Source organism: Xenopus tropicalis, chromosome 10, assembly GCF_000004195.4.
Source record: "Xenopus tropicalis strain Nigerian chromosome 10, UCB_Xtro_10.0, whole genome shotgun sequence".
Taxonomy (NCBI): Eukaryota; Metazoa; Chordata; class Amphibia; order Anura; family Pipidae; genus Xenopus; species Xenopus tropicalis.
In genome coordinates, this window is record NC_030686.2 from 6,999,680 (window position 1) to 7,020,713 (window position 21,034).

Below are 21,034 nucleotides of genomic sequence, written 5' to 3' on the forward strand. Positions count from 1 at the left end.
CAGTCTCCGCCCCTTCTGCCCCGCCCATTGCCCGGCTGTGCGCTGGTGCTGAGGGAGAGAGCGCAGAGCAGCGGGAGTCCGAAGCTGTGTGTTTGGGGGGTGTGGGACAGTCCATTTGCCCGGGGGTGTCGGGACTCGCACACAGACTGCGCTGAGGAGAGAGCGTCTCGAAGCGGGTGAGGATTATTAGTGTTAATATTCCTAGTGAAATGTCTGTAAGAGTTACTTACACAGTATGTTTGCAGCAATAGTGACATGTATGTGTGTATGTATATAGAGCCGCACAGGTGTATGTGCCGTGGGTGGGTACCTGACAGGTGGCACCTCCCCAATAGGGAATGTGGACTGACCCATGCCATGGTTATGCCTATTGCCCGGGCTCCTCCAACTGCCCCAAACTAGGGGGGTCCCAGGATACATGTAGAACTTTCTGTGCCTTCCCTGGTTATTATATTTGTATTGCAATATCTAAAGCAATAGGCATGTATGGGTACAGGTAATACATATAGAGCTTTGTATGTACAGGTATATACTCGTACTTGTAAGGGTGATGGGAGTAGCAGGGAGTTGTGTGCCAACATCGCCGTGATTACTTTCCCCTCAGCTAATTGTGACTTTAGTTAAACCACTTTGGGGTATTTAGTGTAAATGTACTGGGAGGTTAGTCGCTGGGTAACTAATCTCCCGAAATGCCATCCCACCGGCTAGAATGTAAATCGCCGGTGGGATGGCATACTCGGCATCGCGATTTGACAAAGTCGCGTAAGTTTCCTTTCACGGCAACTTCCGCGACTTCGGCAAATCACGGGGCCGCGTGTGCCATCCCACCGGCGATTTACATTCTAGCTGGTGGGATGGCATTTCGGGAGATTAGTCGCCCGCGACAAGGTAGAATTGTCGCGCACCGACTAATCTCCCCGTCCGTCACAGCCATGAGGGTGAAGACACACTGAGCTACTTAGTAGCAGCTACTTGTCTTGGCTACTAAACTCCAGAAAATCCCCTGCCATAGACAATACTGAGAATTGCCTCTGCTAAACACACGTAGAGACAATTATCAGTAAATGATCAGCATTGTCTGTTTTAGTAGCCGTGACAAGTAGCTGCTACTAGTAGCTCCGTGTGTCTTCACCCTAAGGGCTCTGGCACACGGGGAGATTAGTCGGCCGCAACAAATCTCCTTGTTCGCGGGCGACTAATCTCCCCGAGTTGCCATCCCACCGGCGACTTACATATGGCACACGTGGTGGTGCTATTTCGGCAAATCGGCGAAAATGCCTCGCGAGGCAACTTCGGCGATTTGCCGAAATCGCCTGCGCAGCGTGTACCATCCCACCGGCGACTTACATGTTTGCCGGTGGGATGGTAGTTCGGGGAGATTAGTCGCCCATGACAAGGGAGATTTGTCGCGGGCGACTAATCTCCCCGTGTGCCAGGGCCCTAAAGGGTTAAAAACACAAACAAAGACAGAAAGTGTCTTTTAAGTTTACTTTATCTGCTTCAATTAAAATATCCCCCAGAATCTTTACAAACAGTGGTGTAAATAGAAGTTACTTGGACACAGAAAATTGTCAAATTCTTATTGGTCAATGTTCTTTTGGGGCCCCCCTCGGTTTCACTGCCCCAGTGAGCTTACAATCTAAGGTCCCTATCACATTCCCATCAGTCCCTGCCCAAGTGAGCTTACAATCTAAGGTCCCTATCACATTCCCATCAGTCCCTGCCCCAGTGAGTTTACAATCTAAGGTCCCTATCCCATTCCCATCAGTCCCTGCCCCAGTGAGTTTACAATCTAAGGGCCCTATCCCATTCCCATCAGTCCCTGCCCCAGTGAGCTTACAATCTAAGGTCCCTATCCCATTCCCATCAGTCCCTGCCCCAGTGAGCTTACAATCTAAGGTCCCTATCACATTCCCATCAGTCCCTGCCCCAGTGAGCTTACAATCTAAGGTCCCTATCACATTCCCATCAGTCCCTGCCCCAGTGAGCTTACAATCTAAGGTCCCTATCACATTCCCATCAGCCCCTGCCCCAGTGAGCTTACAATCTAAGGTCCCTATCCCATTCCCATCAGTCCCTGCCCCAGTGAGCTTACAATCTAAGGTCCCTATCACATTCCCATCAGTCCCTGCCCCAGTGAGCTTACAATCTAAGGTCCCTATCCCATTCCCATCAGTCCCTGCCCCAGTTGAGCTTACAATCTAAGGTCCCTATCCCATTCCCATCAGTCCCTGCCCCAGTGAGCTTACAATCTAAGGTCCCTATCCCATTCCCATCAGTCCCTGCCCCAGTGAGCTTACAATCTAAGGTCCCTATCACATTCCCATCAGTCCCTGCCCCAGTGAGCTTACAATCTAAGGTCCCTATCCCATTCCCATCAGTCCCTGCCCCAGTGAAGCTTACAAGCTAAGGTCCCTATCACATTCCCATCAGTCCCTGCCCCAGTGAGCTTACAATCTAAGGTCCCTATCCCATTCCCATCAGTCCCTGCCCCAGTGAAGCTTACAATCTAAGGTCCCTATCCCATTCCCATCAGCCCCTGCCCCAGTGAGCTTACAATCTAAGGTCCCTATCACATTCCCATCAGTCCCTGCCCCAGTGGAGCTTACAATCTAAGGTCCCTATCACATTCCCATCAGCCCCTGCCCCAGTGAGCTTACAATCTAAGGTCCCTATCCCATTCCCATCAGTCCCTGCCCCAGTGAAGCTTACAATCTAAGGTCCCTATCCCATTCCCATCAGCCCCTGCCCCAGTGAAGCTTACAATCTAAGGTCCCTATCCGATTCCCATCAGCCCCTGCCCCAGTGAGCTTACAATCTAAGGTCCCTATCCCATTCCCAATAGTCTGTTTTATCAGGAGGCATTTAACCTGTGTGGAAGGAAACAGTAGTACCTGAGGGAAACCCACCTATTCACAGAGAGACCATACAGACTCCTGGCAGATAGTGCATATATGGACCCCAGCATTGTAGTATGATGTAGAGAGTCCTATTCTAAGACAGTTTGCAATTGGTCTTCGTTTATTATTATTGGTAGTTTTTTAACTATTTTAACTTTTCGTTCTGCTACTTTCCAATTTGGTATTTCAGCAGTTATCTGGTTGCTTGTGTCCAATTTACCTTAGTAACCAGGGAGAAATATAAGAAATAAAATGTAACAGTAGCCTCACTGAGCAATAGTATTTTGGCTGCCGAGGTCAGTGACCCCCCCCCCCCCCATTTGAAAGCTGAAAAGAGGCAGAATAATTCAAAAACTACGAGAGATAAAAAATGACGACCAGTTGAAAAGTTGCTTAGAATTGGCGGTTCTATAACATAGTAAAGGTTTTAACTTTTTGTTCTGCAGCTTTCCAATTTGTTATTTCAGCAGTTATCTGGTTGCTAGTTTCCAATTTACCTTAGTAACCAGGGAGAAATGTATGGATAGATGAATAGTAGAGGGGCTGAACAGAAAAATAAGGAATAAAATGTAACAGTAGCCTCACTGAGCAATAGTATTTTGGCTGCTGGGGTCAGTGACCCCCATTTGAAAGCTGAAAAGAGGCAGAATAATTCAAAAACTATGAGAGATAAAAAATGAAGACCAGTTAAAAAGTTGCTTCGAATTGGCGATTCTATAACATAGTAAAAGTTAACTTAAAGGTGAACCACGGCATGTGGTTCACCTTGTTGCAGAACTACACCTTTAGGCTCAGCTCATCCCTTTACTCGCCCCGTTATTGGGCTCCGTTCAGCCGGCAGTGGGAACATGGAGCCATATTTTACACCCGTACGAAATATGTTCTGTTAATGCAGGTGATCCATTAAACTCTCAGACAGATTACAGCCGGAGGCCCTTTCTCTGCGATTGAATGAATTACCCGCAATTTAGGGAACGCGGGAAACAGGCCTCTCTCTGCCTAAATGCTTTCTCCATTTGACTAATGGACACTGGCAGGGATTCAGCACAGTCCGAGCTGCCGCGATCAGAACTTTGGGATGATCCCGAGTTGGGATACGACTTTCCCTCTGAGGATAAATGAGAGGAGACTGACTGCAGACAAATGGCGGCGGCTGTAACGAGGACGCCATTGCCGCCGTGGTTCCTGAGTGCAGGGAAAATGAATTGTGCATGCTCGTGGATAAGAACGCTTTCTAGTCTGTAAGGTGATGCAGAGCTGCGCACTCTAATCCAGCAGTGAGAGACAGACCCCATTTATAGAGGTTCCATTTTGATGCGTTTTTTTTATCGCAAGTTAAAGGGAAACTCTGGCTTCCAATTTGTTAAAGAGCCCCGCTCTTCGGTGCATCCCTTATACTATAATCACTATCACTATAATCTGTTCCTCCGAAAAGTATTGGGGATGCACCGGACCCAGTTTTTTGGGTTCAGCCAAACCCCCCTGATGGATTCGGCCCAATACTGATTGCTGATATCCAGCTGCAAAACAGTTCTTCTCTTTCTGCATCATTTGAAATCCTGGCAGGGGAGGAGGGACTAAAACACTGATGTTACACATTGTAACAACTTCCCACAGCTTACAGACAGCATACAGGAACTACATAACCCACAATGCATTGCACTGGGATGTTCCTTTCCTTATTGGCATCACGTGTGCAGCAGGGAATTGTGGGATTGGAAGGAGGCAGGCTGAAGGCAGGCTGAGGACAGGCGCTAGTGTTACAGTTTATTTGAGTCACAAAGTAGTCAGCCAGATTAGCAGGGGAACAGGGGGCGGGCCTTAGGGAACTGTTCCAAACCAGATTATTACATTAAACATCATGAAAAGGCTGCATATTTTTTAAGTGATATAAATTGCAAAGTTGCTTGAAATTATGTTTTATTTCAAAATGCTTAAGTTGTGTTTGGGTGAAGTTCCCCTTTAAAGGTTATTGCTTATTATTTAAGGTGGTCCTGTCTCTCGTCTCATATATATTCTCGAAATCTGATTATCCGCTCCTTTATCTGCCCATCGCTTATTGAATGTGGTCAATACCTGCCTCGGTGCTTTCCCCTATCTGCCCAAGTAATAAACAGAATAGCGTCGGGCAGCAGCTGCCATTGCTGATAAAGTGATTCTTGCATAAGTGCTAGAGATGATGCATGAGATTACGGAACTCCTCGTGATTTCGTATGCTTTAATGAATCGCAGGGGGGGTACGGTACCTTTATATCGGCGCTGTCCGTGATTTCACATTCCAATTATCCTCGACTTCATTTGCCCGAGGGCTGCTTTGTTATAAAGCAATGATGTTATTGACAGAAGTCTATGGGAGGCAATATCCCATTGAAACTTGTGTATTATAATAATAATAATAATAATAATAATGTACATTCTGAGAATTAGAAGTCACTTTGGAGAGTCTGCTGTTAAATACATTGTGGCTCCCCGTTTTTGGTCTGGCATTCCCGGGCAAGCCCTAATTCTGCTGAGCTGGCGTAGAAAGTGCCTTGTGGATACGCCACTGATGTCTGTGGAAGGGATCAGAAAAGCCACAGAGAAGTTGGAAATATACATTAGAGTATAGGGCATAGAACGTTTTAACCTGATCAAAGCCTGTGTTGTAGTCAAGCCACATTAGAGATTAAAGGTGGCCATACACGGGCCGATTCTAGCTGCTGAAATAAGTCCCTTAGACCAATGTGGCAGCTTATCGGCCCGTGTAGGGACACTAACGACGGGCCTGCCAGATCTTGATCGTGCAGGTTTAAAAATTTAATCCGCATCAACTCGTTGATACGGCCCTCGAACCGACGGACGCCTATACCCTATATACGCCTATACGCCATCTTTGGCCCCAGGGCCAGACGACCAAATTCGCCAGAATAAACCCGATATCGCCCACCCGTAGGTGGGGATATCGGGAGAAGATCCGCTCGCTTACCTAGGTATTGCCACCCAAACACGTCTCCACTCCACGGCCAACAAATTCTTTAAATGTGGAGAGGCTGCATGTGGAGGACTTTTTTTTACTGTGGCAGAAAAAATAGCCCCAGGAAGTCATCAACATATCCTTTTAAGACAGGGGTGGGGAAACTTTTTGGCTCAGGGGCCACATTGACTTAACAGGCTGGGCCGGGCCAGCGTTACACCGTTTCCGCTCGTCAGTCCCCAGACACCAAGTCTTGCGTGATGAGACTTGCGGAGTTGGCGGGCCTGATTAAACAGACCAAGGGGCCGGTCATGGCCCGCGGGCCGTAGTTTGCCCACCCCTAAGAACATAACTTTGCTAGGAAGACAGTTGTGCTTAAGTGGAGGCTGCCCATATCCCCAACTCTTGCACAGTGGGAACACTTGGTAGCCGATACTCTCCCCATGTAAAAACGTACTTACCTGAGCAGGGGTTGCCAAGATTGATTGAAGGTACAGGGCCCTTGGTTGGCTGACCCCAGTACGAAAGCAGCTCCAGATGCTTTTAGAAGTAATAAAGGAAAACTATACTTCCAGAATGAATATGAAATATGGCAGCACCACGCAGTGGGAAAATGTGGCTTCGGCCAGGAAATCACATTTCTCCAAATGCTGCTGCAGGCTGGGTTATCCCATATTGCCAGAAATGTACTTTATTTATATACGCCACTTGTGCCCAAATGTACGACCCTTATATACACACAGTACAAAAGCCTGCCCTGAAATAGCCTACAGACTAAGGACCTATGAAGCTCAGCTATTCAGGTTTGGTTGGTTTCTGTATAATCGTTAACGTTATTTATTTATATATAACAGAAGCACTGAATGTTTAGCAGCCCCAGAGGGACCCTTAGGCATCTGTTAAGCTCCACCCTGTGAGTTTTATGATGGTATTTCCTAATTTATTTATTGCTTTGGCCTTTTAAGTGCCACAAATCTTAGAATCTACGATCTGTGGATAAAAGGACTAAACTGCCACAGATCGTAGAGTCTACATTTTGGTGCATTTCCGGGTTTGGGAGCGGAGGGGCAGTTAATAGACCCGATCCTTTGCTCCCCACTTGTTCCCCAGCCCATACAAAGTTATCTCCGTGGCAATTCATATGCACTAACTTCCCATTGGGGTGTCTAAATGTCAGATGCTTTGGGGATCCTGTTTACAATGGGCATCAAACTGTTCAGTGGACCCTTGGCTTTCATATTTAGGGTCTTTTTTCTTGGTGCCTAATGCTATGTTGGCGATAAGGTGCTTGAAAGTGGAAGATTTGAGGCAATGTTTAGGTATTTCATTTTTGGGAAAACATTATGACCATTTTGGATTCGGCCGAATGTGAACTTTCCAAAAATATATGGGTTTTTTCAGTATATCATGAAAAGTAGCCATTTTTCTTTTTTTTTTTTTTGGTATTTAGAGCTCTAAATCTCATTCCAGAAGTGGAAAAACTCTGCAGATTTGGAAAGCTTAGGTTCTCATGGGTATTCAAGTGTTTTTATTCAAACAAGTTTTTCATATTCGGATTTTTTTGATTAAAACATTTTTAAAATGGGAGGACAAGAACCCACGGAGTGGTTGAGTCGCCCCCGCGATAGATCTCTGCTATAGCGGCAACAAACCGCTCCGAAAAGGCTTTCCACCGGCAACTATAGGAGTCGCTGGTAGAAAGCCCTTCACATCACTTCTTTTTCCAAAGTCGCCCACAGGAGGAAACTTTGTGCAACTTCAGATTACCAAAGAGATGTGAAGGGCTTTCCACTGGTGGCTCCTATTGTTGGCAGCAGAAAGCCTTTTCGGAGCCTTTTCTGCTATCGTGGGCAACTCAATCTTTCTGTAGGACATCAGTCTTAAGGAGGACTTGAAGTGAATACATTTGGCAACCGCTAACCCCTAGCATGAATTGAGCGCTATTGACATATTCATAGTAGTGAAAAAAGTAGCAAGCAATTACTTACGTTCTAACCACGTGATCCCCAACCCATGACTCAGGGGCAACATGTTGCTCCCCAACCCCTTGGGTGTTGCTCCCAGTGGCCCCAAAGCCACTGGCTTGATGGCTTGGCACTTTAGTTGCCTAAAAAACAATGAGTACAGAGCTGCCAGTCCACATTGGGGCTACCAAATAGCCAATCAAGAACACTTGTGTTGCTCTCCAACTATTTTTTACATTTAAATGTGGCTCAAAGGTAAAAAGTGTTGGGGACCCCTCTTCTAACCTCTCCATTGTATGTCACAATGTAAAAAGAGGTCCAGATTGGGACAGAAAGATGCTTCTCTCCTCACAATCATGCCGGTTTTTTCTAATCTAATCATCAGTGCTGGAGTTGGATATGAATGAAATTGCACTTCCCAGGTCCCTCTTCATTTATTTGTATGGAAACCAGTTTTGAATTTCTGTCCGTTTAAGTAGAAAGTGGCTTTATTTTATATTGAGTAAGGGCTGCACACAGCTTATTATATTGACTGTGTGTGAAGGTGTTTGATTAGAAAATGATAAAGCTGACATTTTAATGGAAAAATGCAGACTTCTAAGCAGTGAAAACCTGACTGGGGAGAAATAAGGTGTCTGAAATTCCATTTCTTGAATTGACATAGGCCTGCAGAGAAGTCCGTTAAAACTGAATACAGTTACATGAAAAGGAAAATGCTTAGGGCTTATTAGGCATTTTAATAAATAAGAAGGAGAATGGTATTTCTAAATCAGATAGTGGTGGATAATCCTCTATATGTTTCTTTGGATTCAAATATTGAGGGTTATTATGATTATTTACATGGGCATTTGGGTCTCCCCAAACCAACACCAATTAATTTCCCTCAATAAACAGTATAGAATTATTATGCAGTCTACACAGCATTTATCCTAGTATAGGTATGGGATCCCTTATCCAGGGCAAAGCTCTAACGGAAATCCTGGCTCCCATAGACTCCATTTTAATCAAATTTAGAATTTTAAAACTGATTTCCTTTTTCTCTGTAGTAATAAAACTGTACCTGTACTTGATCCCAACTAAGATATAATTACCCCTTATTGGGGGCAGAACAGCCCTATTGGGTTTATTTAATGGTTAAATGATTCCCTTTTCTCTGTAATAATAAAACAGTACCTGTACTTGATCCCAACTAAGATATAATTACCCCTTATTGGGCAGAACAGCCCTTATGGTTAAAATGAGTTACCTGTACTTGATCCCAACTAAGATATAATTACCCCCCTTATGGGGCAGGAACGCCACTAACCTATTGGGTTTATTTCATGGTTAAATGATTCCCTTTTCTCTGTAATAATAAAACAGTACCTGTACTTGATCCCATCTAAGATATAATTACCCCTTATTGGGGGCAGAACAGCCCTATTACATTACCAGCTTTCAAACGGGGGTCACTGACCCCGACAGCCAAGAACAATTGCTGTGTGAGGCTACAATTTTATTGTTACTGTTACTTTTTATTACTTACTGTATCTTTCTATGCAGGCCCTCTCCTACTCATATTCTTATCTCTCATTCAAACCACTGCTTGGTTGCTAGGGTTAACAAGACCCTAGTAACCAGATACGTACTGACATTCCAAACTGGAGAGCTGCTGAACAAGAAGCTAAATCACGGAAAAACTATAACAGTGGAAAAATAAAAACCCAATTGGATATTGTCTCAGAATATTAATTCCTACATCATAATAAAAGTTAATTTAAAGGTAAACTTCCCCTTTAATGACTAAAGCCTTTATATCCGCTTTTAGTTCTGAATTTTTGCAACTTTTCCTGCACAGACTCTCTGCCCCTCTGACGCCATTATATAATCTTATGAAGTCGCTATAATTTGCCCTTAATAACTCTGCAGAGTAGTTTGTGAGTGACTTTGTAGTCGCTGAGTAAGAAGTTGCCCGGTGACTTTCAGCCCAGTGATATAAATACAGATTTCACTCAGCTTGTACCAAAAAGGCATTTCTAAACACAGAATCTTCCAAGTCCTTCATGTGTCCCGAATGCCTCTCGTGTTGTTATTTTATGCTCTGCCGCCAACAGAAGTGCCAGCTATCATCGCCTCGTAGCTGGGGAATGTCTGTTAGTTACGGCTGCTCCTGGTGCCTCTGCTGTAAATGCAATGATGTTTAATGTAATAATCTGGTTTGGAACAGTTCCCTAAGCCCCCCCCCCCCGTTCCCTAAGCCCCGCCCCTTGTTCCCCTGCTGATCTGGCTGACTACTTTGTGACTCAAATAAACTGTAACAGTAGTCGCCTGTCCCTCAGCCTGCCTTCAGCCTGCCTCCTCCCAATCCCACAATTCCCTGCTGCACAGGTGATGCCAATAAGGAAAGGAACATCCCAGTGCAATGCATTGTGGGTTATGTAGTTCCTGCATGCTGTCTGTAAGCTGTGGGGAAGTTGTTACAATGTGTAACATCAGTGTTTTAGTCCCTCCTCCCCTGCCAGGATTTCAAATGATTCAGAAGGAGAAATTCAATACAAAATTCATTCATGCAGATTCTTTCGTACACAGAATTTTATCGCCTTCCAATATAGAGAACATAATTCTGAATTTGTAGCGTCGCTCATTTTAATTGTGGGGATTACTGATGGGAAACCCTCGGGATTTTGACTGGAACCAAAAAAGTCTGATACATTGGGCTGTTTTCTGTCTCTCACTGAGCTCTCCTTCTTTCTCTCACCCATTTATCATCTCATTTCCAGCCTTTCAACCCTGTCTCTCCCGTATTCGCTGCTTATTATGTGCTCTGAAGGTTTATCAAACGCCGCACGTTCTTATCAATAAAACATGTAGATTAGCGAACTGTTTTCCTCTTGGCTTGGCAGCACCATGAATAAAGTCTGACCGAATTGTTCTCTGGGAAGGATAGAGCCACAGAAATATGCGGCACATCAGAAAAACTGCCAAAAAAAACAAAAAAAAAATCAAATTACCCAGGGTGCTCGGTATAAATTTGTAATAGTTAAAGGGGCGGTGCACCTTTTACGTTAACTTTTAGTATGTTATAGAATGACCAATTCTAACTTATTCTCTAACTCTCCTATTCATATACCAGCTTCTCATTCAAACCACTCCCTCGTTGCTAAGGTAATTTGGAACCTAGCAACCTAATAACTGCTTAAAACTCCAAACTGGAGAGCTGCTGAACAAAAATTGAAATAAATAAAAAGCTACAAATAATAAAAAATGAAGACCAATTGCAAATTGTCTCAGAATATCACTCTCTACATCCTACTAAAAGTTAACTCAACGGTGAACAACCCCCCTTTTACCCCATGGCCTTTTTATATTACTCTTTTTTGCATTGCAGTTACACTGCAGTTACATTGAGACCTTAAAAATCAGAATTAGCACTCGGAAGGGTTAAATTGAGTGGGTCCCTAAGCTCAGGTAAGTGCCAGCAGCACAGAGTATGTACAGGGAATCGGCAGAAGAGATGGGGGGCTACCAGGGGCATCTTTGGGGGCACAGATCTTCCCTGCTAAAGGGCTGGGGGTGCCTTGGGCTGGTACAGTAACCCAAAACATAGTCTACAATATTTCTGCTGTACTTCTTTAGTTAGACTTTAGTTGTACTTGAACTCATAACTCCAATGTATATGTGCGTCCATATCACACACAGTCATGTAGGAATATTTTTTATTTAGCTTCTGTGTACAAAGAGACATCTGTGATGGCCGGGCTCAGTTTTCTAGATATCCTCCGCTTTCTGCTCCCAACATGGTACTGTTGACCTTCATTACAAATGAGCAAAGTAGTCCCCAGGTGGCCAATGTGGCTACCATATGTTTGGAAGTACAGCAGCGGTATGCTTCTGATGGTACCATGGGGCAGTAGGGTGGTTTTGAGCAGGTCTTTGGAAAAGCCTTCAAAGAAGTTGGGGGGGGGGTTTATCTCTGATTACACAAGGCTTCTGCGTATTGCTCAGTGTCATGATGCGCGCGGTGACCAGGGCAAATAAAGGGGAAATATCAAGTAGGCCACAAACCACACACATTTGAAGTGTAATAGAGAAGCAGCGAGATCCTGTTTTATTCCGAGCCAAGCAGTTGACCAGTTTCCCGTCTTTGCATCTGATGGTACTTCTTGACACAGAAGGTCCACTGTGGACATGAAGGTTAGAAGTTTTTGGATGATTTCCTGAAGCCAAATATTTCTGTTTGGTAACGGAAGAAGGGAGACTGTATTTTTTTTATTTCCCCTCAGCCTTCAAAATGTGCGTTTGTATACCAGCCTCAGTATATGACTTGAGCAAACAGCTTCTCAAACAGGTAAATACTGGGAAGAAAGCAGACATTATACCTGATAAAGGAGTTTGCAATCTGCTGATGTACTGAAGGATTTACAGGAGCAAAGCTCGGCGCTTTATTAATTAATCTCACGTAAAATCCATCAGCGCAATTCTGAATAAATCTTTGTATCGTTCTCAGATGTTTGCCAAGTTTTGATCTTGTGACGTTTGAAATAGCGAGCGATGTGTGTTTTTTTTTTTTGTGGTATTGAGTCCGTGGGGTCATATATTTATTATATATCCAGCGTTGGTGATTGCAAGGATATGAATAACAGTTGGACAAACATACATACGCGTGAATAAAAATGTAAATTCATAATAAAATCATTTTATACGCGGAGGCATTTGTGTATTGAGGCGAGAAGCCCATAAAGTACATGCAACTATAAAAGTGAGACTTCCTATGTGTAAATAGGAAATGTGGCTCTTTACCCTACAGGGGAGGGTAAATATTATGCCAATAATATATATATATATATATATATGCCAATATATTTACACATGGATATGCTTTTTTTTTTAACATCAAGTAAAAAGTATCCAGCCTCACAGGTTAAGGTGGCCATACACGTCGTCTTCCGACAAACATTCGGATATCGGTCGTATGTTTAAATGCAATGATCTAAAACTCACATTCAGCCTTAGATTGTACTATAAAGCCCTAAGAATAACCAATGGGAGGATGTTCTGAACATGAAATAGTTACAGGCACCAATCATATGGAAGTGACTCCCATTGTAGGGCTCCCAAGGGGATCGGCAGATACACAGATACATGCGCTGATTTTATCCTTATCCCACCGACATTTTCTAACCTTATCGGGATGATAATTTGGAGCCCGCACATGGTCCGAAAATTGTTCGAAACTATGTTTATATCAGTGCGTGTATGGCCGGCTTTAGAAAGAATCTTTCCTTGCCCCAAAATGGCAATGAGATTGCTTGGTGGATTAATTACCGTATATACTCGAGTATAAGCCGATCCGAATATAAGCCGAGGTACCTAATTTTACCTAAGAAAACTGGAAAAACTTATTGACTCGAGTATAAGCCTAGGGTGGGAAATGCAGCCGCTACTGCTAAGTTTCAATAATCAAAATAAATACCAATACAATGACATTAATTGAGGCATCAGTGGGGTATATGTTTTTCAATATTTATTTCAAAGAAAAACAGTAAATTAGCTCTGAAAGCGGAGAAGAAGGTCAACAAAAACAATATGAGTACTACCCCACGCTCATTGCACATTACAAACTGGCAGCAGACCCAGTCCCGGAGGGATGTAAGGGGAAATAAGTATTGCTAGTGGGGGCCTAGGCCAGGGCACTGGAGGGTCTGGTTGCAGGTGACCTAATTTGCACACAAAGGAGAGAGGGTGCTAGTCTAGAGGGACCCATGGCACCCGACTCGAGTATAAGCCGAGGGTGACTTCTCAACTTATATCAGACCTCCTCAACCAATACTGGCCAGATAACTATCATTCAGGTTCAATTGGCCATCTAGGCAAGGACCAGATTGATATGGTCCTCTCCCTTAAGGTGGCCATACACGCTAAGATCCGCTCGCTTGGCAAGGTCACCAAGCGAGTGGATCTTCTTCCAATATCCCTACCTACGGGTGGGTAATATTAGGCTAATTTGGTAGTTTGGCCCTGGGGCCAGACGATCGAAGTAGAACAACGCGTATAGGCATCCATCGGTTCGGGGACCGAATCAACGAGCTGATGCAGTCCCCGATCCAACTAAATTTTTAAACCTGCCCGATTGAGATCTGACCTATTTCAGGCCAGATATCTGTCGGGCAGGCCCAACGTTAGTGCCCCTACACGGCCCGATAAGCTGCCGAATCAGTCTAAGGGACCAATATTGGCAGATAGAATTGGCCCGTGTGTGGCCACCTTTACAGCCTGCCTTGGCGGCAATTAAGATCCGAGCCTTGACCTGAGGGCCTAATGATCAGATCAGGCTGATATCGCCAACCTCAAGGTGGGCATATCAGGAAAAGATATGCTTGTTTGGTGACCTAGCCTCGGATTTTGGATTATCTAGAATGTCTTTATTGGCTTTACTCCAACCTTTTTGAAGTAAAAATGGCAACCACAGTAGTTTAACACTCACCAAGTAGAACAAATGGCCCAGGTGTACCAGCCCCAGACCCTCAGCTCAGGGAGTGGGCAATCCAGCATGGCCATGCATGATGGGCCATCAGAGATGTTAAACTTTTTCATGTATTTTCAATAAAACATTGTATGTTTTTGTAGTTTTCCTGGAGGACCCGCACCTGCCACAAGGGTAACACGTACATACATGAACACTGAAGAGTGTGGCGAACGTTTATTTAACCAAAAAATATACAAAAAGGGCAATATTTCAGGCCTAGTTTTTGAATTATTTGCCTTTCTCTTCTGACTCTTTTCAGCTTAAATGGGGATCACTGACCCCGGCAACTAAAAAAATTATTGTTATTGTTACTTTGTATTAGTTATCTTTCTATTTAGGCCCTCCTCTATTCATATTCCCAACTCTTGTTCAAACAACTGCCTGGTTGCTAGGGTAAATGACACCATAAAATACCCAGCTAGAGAGCTGCTGAACAAAACTCTGCTTTAAAGGGATGAGCTTAACGTGGCAGCAGTCTGGCATGTCAACCTTACACCTTTAGGGCTCTGGTACACGGGGAGATTAGTCGCCCGCGGCAAAACTCCCTGCTCGCGGGCGACTAATCTCCCCGAGTTGCCTTCCCTCTGCCATCCCACCAGCGAACATGTAAGTCGCCGGCGGGATGGCAGACGCGGCGGGGCGATTTCGGGAAATCGCCGAAAAAGCCTCGCGAGTCTTTTTCGGCGATTTGCGCGAAATCGCGCCGCCGCGTCTGCCATCCCGCCGGCGACTTACATGTTCGCCGGTGGGATGGCAGAGGGAAGGCAACTCGGGGAGATTAGTCGCCCGCGAGCAGGGAGTTTTGCCGCGGGCGACTAATCTCCTCGTGTACCAGAGCCCTTAGTAGTGTTCTAAATATAAGTTAAAGTGGGAGTGTGTCAGTAACCCTGTGATGTTAGAGTTTCAGAGTTTAAATGATCTGTATGTGAGTGTTAGTGTGAGCTGGGAGTGTTAGTGTAGGTGTGAGTGTGCAATGTTTGCTCTTACTTCTCCCCAAAGAAGCCCTGAGTGCAATGTGCAAAGATTCCTGCTGCCTGTGTAGCTCAGTATATTGGCATTATTATATTATTCTGCCTGCGTGCCCTTCTCTCTAGTTCTCTAATAGGATCAGTGCCTTAAATCAATAATGCAAATAACTGAATCAGGAGGATAAATGGATTAAAAAACCTTTAATGATATAATTATGAAATGCCTGATAGTTTTGGTAGCACAGACGCTAGTATTTTACACACTATTTACCACTTCTGGTTTAACATATTTTCATTATGTATGTTTTGTTGTTTATCATGTACAGGTAAAGGACCCTTTATCCAGAATGCTCGGGACCAAGGGTATTCCGGATAAGGGGTCTTTCCGTAATTTGGATCTCCATATCTTAAGTCTACTAAAAAAATCAATAACCCAATAAGATTATTTTGCATCCAATAAGGATTAATTATATCTTAGTTGGGATCAAGTACAGGTACTGTTTTATTATTACAGAGAAAAGGGAATCATTTAACCATTAAATAAACCCAACAGGGCTGTTCTGCCCCAATAAGGGGTAATTATATCTTAGTTGGGATCAAGTACAGGTACTGTTTTATTATTACAGAGAAAAGGGAATCATTTAACCATTAAATAAACCCAATAGGGCTGTTCTGCCCCCAATAAGGGGTAATTATATCTTAGTTGGGATCAAGTACAGGTACTGTTTTATTATTACAGAGAAAAGGGAATCATTTAACCATGAAATAAACCCAATAGGGCTGTTCTGCCCCAATAAGGGGTAATTATATCTTAGTTGGGATCAAGTACAGGTACTGTTTTATTATTACAGAGAAAAGGGAATCATTTAACCATGAAATAAACCCAATAGGGCTGTTCTGCCCCCAATAAGGGGTAATTATATCTTAGTTGGGATCAAGTACAGGTACTGTTTTATTATTACAGAGAAAAGGGAATCATTTAACCATGAAATAAACCCAATAGGGCTGTTCTGCCCCCAATAAGGGGTAATTATATCTTAGTTGGGATCAAGTACAGGTACTGTTTTATTATTACAGAGAAAAGGGAATCATTTAACCATGAAAAAAAACCCAATAGGGCTGTTCTGCCCCCAATAAGGGGTAATTATATCTTAGTTGGGATCAAGTACAGGTACTGTTTTATTATTACAGAGAAAAGGGAATCATTTAACCATGAAATAAACCCAATAGGGCTGTTCTGCCCCAATAAGGGGTAATTATATCTTAGTTGGGATCAAGTACAGGTACTGTTTTATTATTACAGAGAAAAGGGAATCATTTAACCATGAAATAAACCCAATAGGGCTGTTCTGCCCCCAATAAGGGGTAATTATATCTTAGTTGGGATCAAATACAATGTTTTGTTTTATTATTACAGAGAGAAAGGAAATCAGTATTAAAAATCTGAATTATTTGATTAAAATGGAGCCAGACTTTCCATAATTCGGATCTTGGATAATCTGGATAACAGGTTTCCGGATAATGGATCCAATACCTGTGTATATATATATATATATATTTATCACAAGATCCATAAATATCCTGTAAATTATATCTTAATAAACAGTGCTTAGTGATGCAATTTCTATCACTTGATTCTGTAAATAGCAAGTTGTTTGAACTTATGTTTACTTTTCAAAAAGTTTAGGTTGTTTTTGGGTGGAGTTCCCCTTAAAGGTTTTACAGTTCTGAGGGATCTAAGATAGTTCTTAGATCATTCTAAAGGTGGCCATACACGTGAAGATCCACTCGCTTGGCGAGGTCACCAATCGAGCGGATCTTCTCCCGATATCCCCACCTACGGGTGGGCGTTATCGGGGAAAATGTAGGCTAATTCGATTGTTTGGCCCTGGGGCCAAGCGATCGAATTATAATGGCGGCAATGGGGCAGTCGTTTTGGGGACCGCATCAACGAGCTGATGCGGTCCCCGATTAAACTAAATCTTTTAACCTGCCTGATCGATACCTGGACTATTTCAGGCGAGATGTCGGTGAGACAGGCCCCTTGTTCCTGCCCCTACACGGGCCGATAAGCTGCCAAATCGGTCCAAGGGACCCATAAGACCACCTTAAGAGAGGGTCAGTCAGACTGATGGCACACATAAGATTTGAGTTGTATGAGAAGGACCCGGGGGACTCAGCAGTTTACTATGAAGCAATTTGGAGCCCATTAAGCAGCCGTGGGGTTCTGTTTGGACACATACGTGTAAATGTATCTCAAGGACTGAAGTACAACATTCTTCAGAACTGAAACTGTCAGTTTTGTTTACTCCGGCACCAAAGAGAGACAAGGTCGGAGCTGAGTATGGGGTGGCCGTACAGGTGGGCCCCTGTGGAAAAGAAAACCTTGCGCTTGGCAGTCGTTACACTTCAGAACTGTTCCCTTATTCATCTGCCGTTTCACTTTGCTTATGAACAAAACACCTGTTTCCCATTCGGCCAATCACTGACATTACCAGGGAGCAGGGAAATGTATTTTTCACTTTTACACACACTCCTTTGTCATTTGTGTATCCCCCGCATCATTTATATCTTGCATTCTGCCTCTCTAAGTACAAGGGAAAAAGGACAAATAAAATAAGGGATCATTTTGTGGCTTTACCTAAATCTGGGGGTGTATAGGGTCGAGTAGCGGGTCTATTAATAGAGGGGATTAGCTGGGTCAGGCAGGGTTCGGACTGGCAGCGGGCTGGTTAGGGTCGGGTTGAAAAAAACTCGACCTGCACATCACTAATGTGTGGGCTGGCCTGATACTAGCAGATTTGGCAGGTTTGGGCTAACCTTGGCATAGCGTTTGTGGGTTGCGGTTGGGTTCCGGATACACTTTTGGCTTGCAAATTCAAAATTTATAGGTGCCAGCCCCGCCTCTTTTGTGACAGCGGTGGGTATATAAATAGAGGGGATTAGCCGGATCAGGTAGGGTTCAGGCTGGCAGCGGGCGGGTTAGAGTTGGGAGCGGGTTGAGAAAAAGTTGACCCACACATCACTAATGTGAAATGTGAAACCTGCAGATCGGGCGGGTTTTGGCCAAACCTTATACTTCCGGCTCTCTAATTTATAGGCACGGGACAGCCCACACCCAGACCCTTTTGTGATGTAATCAGTGGGCGGGGTCTATAAATAGAGGGCATTAGCCGGGTCAGGTAGGGTTCGGGCTGGCAGTGGGCAGATTAAGGTCAGGGGCAGGTTGAGAAAAACTTGACTGTGCCGGCTGGCCTGATACCTGTGGATCGGGTGTGTTTGGGCCAACCTTGGCACACCGTTTGTGGGTTGCGGGCGGGTTCGGGGTACACTTTTGGCTTGCAGATTCCAAATTTATAGGTGCCAGCCCCGCCTCTTTTGTGACATCAGGGGGGCGGGGCAGGAGCTGGTCTACAAATAAAGTAGGGATGCACCGAATCCCAGATTCGGTTCGGGATTCGGGGCAAATCCAGGCTTTTTTGGAAGGGTATGAGGGGGAAATACAGAGCAGCCATATATGCCTTTTGAAATGATCTGTGCCCCCCAATACCCTAAAGTACAAACCTTGTTCAGATTTACTCAGATTAGTGCCCAAGTGATGTCCCTCAGCTTCCGACCAGTTCTCTGGTGCATGAATTTATTCACTTATTCACCCGCGGTTTCCCTTACTGAATACTGGCACGTGCTTCCAGCTACAAGTCACCACTCACGCCCTCTGGCACCCAAAGTATCAAACAAAAACTCCTCTTCTGACTTATTTGCTTTTCTTTTAACGTTCCACTTCATGTAGCTAGAAATAATCCACGTTGATGGGATAATAGTGCTATTCAGTAGCCTTAAAGGGGTAGTCCACCTTTATATTAACTTGTCGTATGATGGAAACATTGAGATTCTGAGACAACTTGCAGCTTTTATTTCGGCAGTTCGAAATGTCTGCAGCTATTTGGTTGCTAGGGTACTTAGCAACCAGGCAGTGGTTTAAATAAGAGACTGGAATATGAGTAGGAGAGGGCCTGAATAGAGAGATAAGTAATAAAAAGTAACAATAACGATAAAACTGGAGCCTCACAGAGCAACATTTATTTTTGGCTGCCGGGGTCAGTGACCCCCATTTGAAAGCTGGAAAGATGTAGACGTGGAAAGCAAATGATTTGAAAACTATAAGAACAATATAGACCAGTTGCAAAGTTGCTAGGAATGGGACACTCCATAACATACTAAAATTCAAGCTAAAGGTGAACTACCCCTTTAAGATATAGCACTCATATTACATAAAGACCCCTTATCTGGAAATTGTCAGGTCCCTCCTGAGACCTGATGTGACCCCTACACCCGCCATAACCTTTTCTAGCTTCATATTAGGGCAAGGGGTTGTGATGGCTAGTACGGTATTGGGTCTTTTATCCAGAATGCTCGGGAACTAGGGTTTTCCCGATAAGGGGTCTTTCCGTAATTTGGATCTCCATGCCTTAAATCTACTAAAAAATCATTTAAACATGAAATAAACCCAATACGATTGTTCTGCCCCCAATAAGGGGTAATTATATCTTAGTTGGGATCAAGTACAGGTACTGTTTTATTATTACAGAGAAAAGGGAATCATTTAACCATGAAATAAACCCAATAGGGCTGTTCTGCCCCCAAAAAGGGGTAATTATATCTTAGTTGGGATCAAGTACAGGTACTGTTTTATTATTACAGAGAAAAGGGAATAATTTAACCATGAAATAAACCCAATAGGGCTGTTCTGCCCCAATAAGGGGTAATTATATCTTAGTTGGGATCAAGTACAGGTACTGTTTTATTATTACAGAGAAAAGGGAATCATTTAACTATGAAATAAACCCAATAGGGCTGTTCTGCCCCCAATAAGGGGTAATTATATCTTAGTTGGGATCAAGTACAGGTACTGTTTTATTATTACAGAGAAAAGGGAATCATTTAACCATTAAATAAACCCAATAGGGCTGTTCTGCCCCAATAAGGGGTAATTATATCTTAGTTGGGATCAAGTACAGGTACTCTTTTATTATTACAGAGAAAAGGGAATCATTTAACCATGAAATAAACCCAATAGGGCTGTTCTGCCCCAATAAGGGGTAATTATATCTTAGTTGGGATCAAGTACAGGTACTGTTTTATTATTACAGAGAAAAGGGAATCATTTAACCATTAAATAAACCCAATAGGGCTGTTCTGCCCCAATAAGGGGTAATTATATCTTAGTTGGGATCAAGTACAGGTACTGTTTTATTATTACAGAGAAAAGGGAATCATTTAACCAGGAAATAAACCCAATAGGGCTGCTCTGCCCCAATAAGGGGTAATTATATCTTAGTTGGGATCAAGTACAGGTACTGTTTTATTATTACAGAGAAAAGGGAATCATTTAACCATTAAATAAACCCAATAGGATTGTTCTGCCCCCAATAAGGGGTAATTATATCTTAGTTGGGATCAAGTACAGGTACTGTTTTATTATTACAGAGAAAAGGGAATCATTTAACCATGAAATAAACCCAATAGGACTGTTCTGCCCCAATAAGGGGTAATTATATCTTAGTTGGGATCAAGTACAGGTACTGATTTATTATTACAGAGAAAAGGGAATCATTTTTTTTTTAAATATGAATTTTTTGCTTATAATGGAGTCTATGGGAGATGGCCTTTCTGTAATTTGGAACTTTCTGGATAACAGGTTTCCGGATAATGGATCCCATACCTGTATAGAAGCAAAGTTGCGT

At 43.5% G+C, this 21,034-nt stretch overlaps 1 protein-coding gene across 2 annotated transcripts in view; it reads left to right on the forward strand.

Annotated features, from left to right (window-relative positions):
• The first annotated feature begins 36 nt into the window (after positions 1-36).
• Positions 37-21,034, forward strand: part of znf385c (zinc finger protein 385C) — a 139,284-nt gene continuing 118,286 nt past the window's right edge. The window contains exon 1 of one of the 2 annotated variants that reach the window (XM_031894168.1): positions 37-176. The gene's annotated coding sequence lies outside the window, so the exon portion shown is untranslated. 2 annotated transcript variants of the gene reach the window in all.